The 5,650-nt window shown below is 37.5% G+C and overlaps 1 pseudogene; it reads left to right on the forward strand.

The window, feature by feature from the left end:
* Positions 1–3,331: 3,331 nt before the first annotated feature.
* On the forward strand, positions 3,332–4,743 carry LOC116523334 (annotated as a pseudogene).
* The last annotated feature ends 907 nt before the right edge of the window (positions 4,744–5,650 follow it).

Consider the following 5,650-nt stretch of genomic DNA (forward strand, 5'->3'; position numbering starts at 1 on the left):
AATGAACAGCCTCAAACTAGAGGATTCCGCAGTCTATTACTGTGTGAAAGACACAGTGAGAGGAAGTGAATCGGATGCCCAGCAAAAACCTTCTCTTCCTCTAAGCAGCTCTCCAAGTAACTGACAAGCAGCTACATTTGTCATGCTATACTGATTTCCTGTCTGATCCTAGTCAATTCCACACTCACCCAATGGAAACAAAGGGGTTGAACAAGAGATGGGCTGGAATAATTATCCTAGAAAACAAGTACAAAAGTGGTACACAATCAATTTTGGTAAATGTAGCAAAAGTATCAATAGGAATAGCAATTATATACATTGCTCTTTAATGCTTATGGAAATCTTTAAGCTGCTTACTTAATATTACATTTTTCAGCCAAAAAGGATGGATTAGTTAATCAGGATTCATCACAATCCAGAGAGAATTTTGGACTCTTTTGTGCTGGGAATCCAATTACAGGGTTTTTTGGAAGAAAACAAAATGTGAAAAGAAAAAAAGAACAGTTTGAAAACTCCAGTTCTACTTTCACTGATTACAAGGTGGTCTGGTTTTAGAAGCAAACTGGAATTAAAAATAGTCCATTGCTATCATGGTAGAAAAGAGGAAATGAAACTATAGCATAATCTTTCTAAATATCCAAACTGCCATATAGATATTGAGGAAACATTAGGATGATGCCTCCCCTCCTCACTTTGGACACTGGGGGGCAGTGTTGTCAATTGAAACTCCTCTGCTCTTGTTGGGGGATGGGCTATGGAATAAAACAAGTGTCATTAGATATTGTTTCATTTCTTTTTTTTTTCAAAATATATTTTTTATTTTCCATTTTCATAGCGTATAATCACATGTATACTATTACCTAGCCAATATCATATTGTATTTAGTAATTACATCAGTTCCTCTTGCCATCAACCCCCAGAAAGGTAAAAACCCATTATTAGCTCTTCTGCTCTCCATACCCCTCTTTCTCTGCCTCTCTCCTACCTCCTTTCTTTCCTCCATCATCCTTTTTTACTCTACTTCCCCTTCCTTTCTCCTTCTCCTCTCTCTTCAGTCCACTCCTCCTTATCCTCCTCATCTTCCCCCTTACCCTCTCTCCTATCCCTCTCTTCCTATCTTTCTTCTCTCTTCTGCTTCCCACTCTTCCTCTCATTCACTTGGTGTATTTCAGCTTCTGAGCAATCTCCATTCTATGTTGATGGTATTTATGCTTTCATATCAATATACTTAACATATCTTAGTTTTAAAGAAAAAAATAAGAGAAGTCGGTATACATGTGCAATCATATTACTTTAAAATCTAACACCCCTTGTCAAGCCTAATATACATTCCTCCCTCCCACCCTCCCCCCAACCCCCCCCTCAGCCTTCTCTCCCCCGACTTCCCAGAACCCATACACGGTATAAATCTTTAACTAAAACAGTCTAAAATATATTTGAAAAAAGAATAGAAAATTGATAACATCTTTAAATTGAACTTAGCTCCTCCTTGCTAGGCTAACTTTAAACAATTTAAATCATTCCTGATCTTAATCATAAGCTATCTGGAAATTCTTAATCCCATATTTATTTTGTATATAATCAATCCATTTTTTCCAGTCTCGTTTATATCTCTCGTTTGAGTGGTCCTTAAGATATGCAGATATTTTAGCCATCTCGGCTAAATTTGTGACTTTCAATGTCCATTCTTGAATTGTAGGCAAATGTTCCTTCTTCCAGTATTGCGCCATAATAAGCAAAGAAAATCCCACAGGCTTCATCAATTTCTTCTGTCTGTGTCTTTTCTTTGATTCAACTCAAATTGTCTTGATGCTTTATTGATCCCCAAAACAAATGTAATGAGAAAGATCGTAAAATAGGTAAAATATTCACAAATTACTCACTTGGTGATATAAATTTTGGGCTCAGTTGTGGCCATATGTGGAGGACTACCTAGATATAGGAAACTTAATTATTTGTAGAATATAAAGTCATTTATTTGTAGAAGTAATTAATGTGTAATAGATGGATATCTTCTCCATCTATCTTTTCCCTCATTCCAACTCTGAATTACTAATTGTGCCTCAACAATCATTGGAATTTTGCTGTTCTTTAATTGAACGTTCCTTGCCTCTCCCTTGGAATCACTTTGGAGAAAAGCTGAAATTTTGCAAGTATTTATTCCTATTGCTCTTATAAAAACCTGCCATTTCTGCTATGAATTTACAGTTAAAAAAAGGAAGAGGCTGACTTCCCTTTTATTAAGAATGGAATATTTTGTGAAAGTCCCCCATGTAAGAACACTATGCGGAAAACTGTGAGATTAATCCATTGAGTGGCCCTTTTATCTGAAGCGATATGTAAATGAAGGCAAAATTTCCCCTTTAAAGGACCCCCTTGATTTGTCTTTTCAAGCTATACCCACCCACACAAAGTTTGTGTCCTTTCCTGAATCCTTTCCTCTCAATTCCCTCCATTCATTACAGGGAGCAAAAATGATCCCATGGCTGAATTTGGTGCTCTTGTTAGTGTCCCTTCAAGGTATTTTCCCCTTCTTTAAAGAATTAACTTCATTTTGTTCCTCTTTGTATATAGAAGATTTTATTGAAACACTTTTGTTTTTAGGAGTGCAATCTCAGGTCCAATTGGTGGAGTCTGGAGGGGATGTGAGAAGACCTGGGGAATCCCTCCGTCTCTCCTGCCAAGCTTCTGGATTCACCTTCAGCAGCTATAGCAATAGCAGTAGACTTATATACCGCTTCATAGGCCTTTCAGGCCTCTCTAAGCGGTTTACAGAGAGTAAGCATATTGCCCCCAACAATCTGGGTCCTCATTTTACCCACCTCGGAAGCTATCCCATGAACTGGGTGAGACAGGCTCCAGGAAAAGGCCTGGAATGGGTGGCCTTCATACATACAGGCTCAACTCATATTTACTACTCAGACAAAGTCAAGGGACGCTTCACCATCTCCAGGGATGATTCCCACAGTCAGCTCTATCTGCAGATGAACAATCTGAAACCAGAGGACACAGCTGTCTATTATTGTGCGAGACGCACAGTGAGAGGAAGTGAATCTGATGCCAAGCAAAAACCTTCTCCTCCTCTGAGCAACTTTCGAAACTGATTCAGAAAGTCAAATGTGGGCATTTTAAAGTGAGAAGCAGAAGATAAATCTCCATAATCAATATGGAACCTCAGATCTCATCTTCTAAGAAGCCGTGTGTAAGATGATTGACTTTTTAAGTTGGGAAGAAGGAAATCTCCATGCTATGGAACAAACTGGGGAGTTTGTAAAACGTTGCTTCGTATTTAATCCTAATATAATTCACATTCACTGAATGGAGACAAATCATGGGTGTTGAACAAGCGAGAGTAAGAATGATTATTCTACAAAATGATTATAAAAGTGGTACAGAAGAGATTTTGATAAATGAAGAGGCAAAAGCATTTTTATAGCACTTCATGGTCCTTTGCAGACCTCTCTGAGCAGTTTAGAGAGCCAGCACATTTTCCCCCAACAATCTGGGTCCTCATTTTACCAACCTTGGAAGGATGGAAGTCTAGGTTAACTTTGAGCCAAACAGGATCAAACTCCTGGCTGTGTGCAGAGTCATCCTGCAATGCTGCATTCTAACCACTGTGCCACCTGGGAAATCCCCATGCAACCCTCACTGCATAGAGTAATATATGTCATGTCTGACTTAGCAGCAAATTTACTTTATCAAATAAAGGTAGTCCTCAATTTACAATGGTTCACTCAGTAACCATTCAAAGCTACAATGGCATGGAGAACAGTGACTACTGATCATTTCTCACAGTGATTTCTGTTGCAGCATCCTCACGATCACACGATTAACATTCAGATGCTTGACCACTGACTCACATTTATGATGGTTGCCACCGTTGACCAATCAAAGTCATTGGGTTAAACCAGATTCACTTAACAACCATGTTACTAATTTAACAACTGCAGCGATCCCCTAATATAATATATCTAATATAAACCTGCCATTTCTGCTTTGAATTTACAGTTAAGAAATATAGAGTCTGACATCACTTTTATTAAGTCAGGAATCTTTTTGAAAGTTCCCCACAAGGAAAGCTGTGAGATTAATGTACTGAGTGGCAGTTTTATCTGAAGCCCTGTGTAAATGAAGGCAAAATTTCCCCTTTAAAGGATCCACTTGATTTCTCTTTTGAGGCTACACCCACCCAGAAAATTTTTCCTAAATTATTTTCTCTCAATTCACTCAATTTATTACAAGAAGTGAAAATTATCCCATGGCTGAATTTGGTGCCCTTGTTAGCGCTCATTGAAGGTAATTTTTCTCTCTTTAAAGAATTTCCCTTCATATTCTCTTTTTCTATATAGAAGGTTAAATTGAAATGTTTTTGGTTTTAGGAGTCCAATCTCAATTCCAGTTGGTGGAGTCTGGAGGAGATGTGAGAAGACCTGGAGAATCCCTCCGTCTCTCCTGCCAAGCCTCTGGATTCACCTTCAGCAGTTCTTACATGAACTGGGTGAGACAGGCTCCAGGGAAAGGACTGGAGTGGGTGTCCCGCATAAATCTCCCAAGACTTTCTACCCAGACAAAGTCAAGGGACGTTTCACCATCTCCAGGGATGATTCTCGCAGCCAGCTGTATCTGCAAATGAACAGCATCAAACTAGAGGATTCTGCAGTTTATTACTGTGCGAGACACACAGTGAGAGGAAGTGAAGCAAAAACTATTTTTTTCACTCTGAGCAGCTTTCGGAATTAAATCAGAAAGTTGAATTTGCAGATTTAAAGTGAGAAATGGAATGTATATCTCCGTATACAATATGGAACCTCAGATCTGGTCTTTTTTTGTTTAATTAATTAATTAAATTGTCAACAAGTACAAGGAAACAAGTATGAAAACACATGAAAAAAATCACACAAATAAATAAATAAAGCGGAAAAAATAGTTTGTTTTAACATCACTGTTTACAACTTGATCTCAGTTCATTAATCTCACAATTTATATGGCTGATTTTCAGATAACATGCCACTCTTAATAAACCGAAGGGATACTCCTTTAATCTACAAAATCATAGGAAAAACAGCAGGTTTATATTATAGAAATTAATACAAAGACTTGCAAAATAGCAAAAATACTCAAAAGTGATTCAAAAGCACAGGTTGGAACATTTTTGGAAGTAGATATTTTGAGATAGAACATGAAAAGAAGATCACTCAAAAATCAAATGAATTGATTAGACATTTCCTCCCCACGTTTCCTCCCCTTAGTATGTCCTCTTGACAAAAACACTAAAATATGAGTGCAAAACAAATGATGAGGCAACAATTTGGAAGACAATTTGAGTTGAATCAAAGAAAAGACACAGACATATAAAGCCTGTGGGATGATCTTTGCTTATTAGATTGGTTTTTAACTCATCAATAATAATCTGCATTCTTCCTAGAGTCTCAATCACTTTATATAATGTAATATATATGTAATGTAATATAATATAAAACTGGATGCAGTCTTCTAGGTGTGGTCCTACTAAGGCTTTATAGACATACACAGTGAGAGGAAGTAAATCGGATGCCAAGCAAAAACCTTCTCTTCTTCTCAGTAGCTCTCCAAAGTTATTCAGTCAAAGGAAGTTGTCTATTTGAACTTAGAAGCTGAAGATAAACCT

The sequence above is a fragment of the Thamnophis elegans genome, unplaced genomic scaffold (genome assembly GCF_009769535.1).
Source record: "Thamnophis elegans isolate rThaEle1 unplaced genomic scaffold, rThaEle1.pri scaffold_175_arrow_ctg1, whole genome shotgun sequence".
NCBI classification, from domain to species: domain Eukaryota; kingdom Metazoa; phylum Chordata; class Lepidosauria; order Squamata; family Colubridae; genus Thamnophis; species Thamnophis elegans.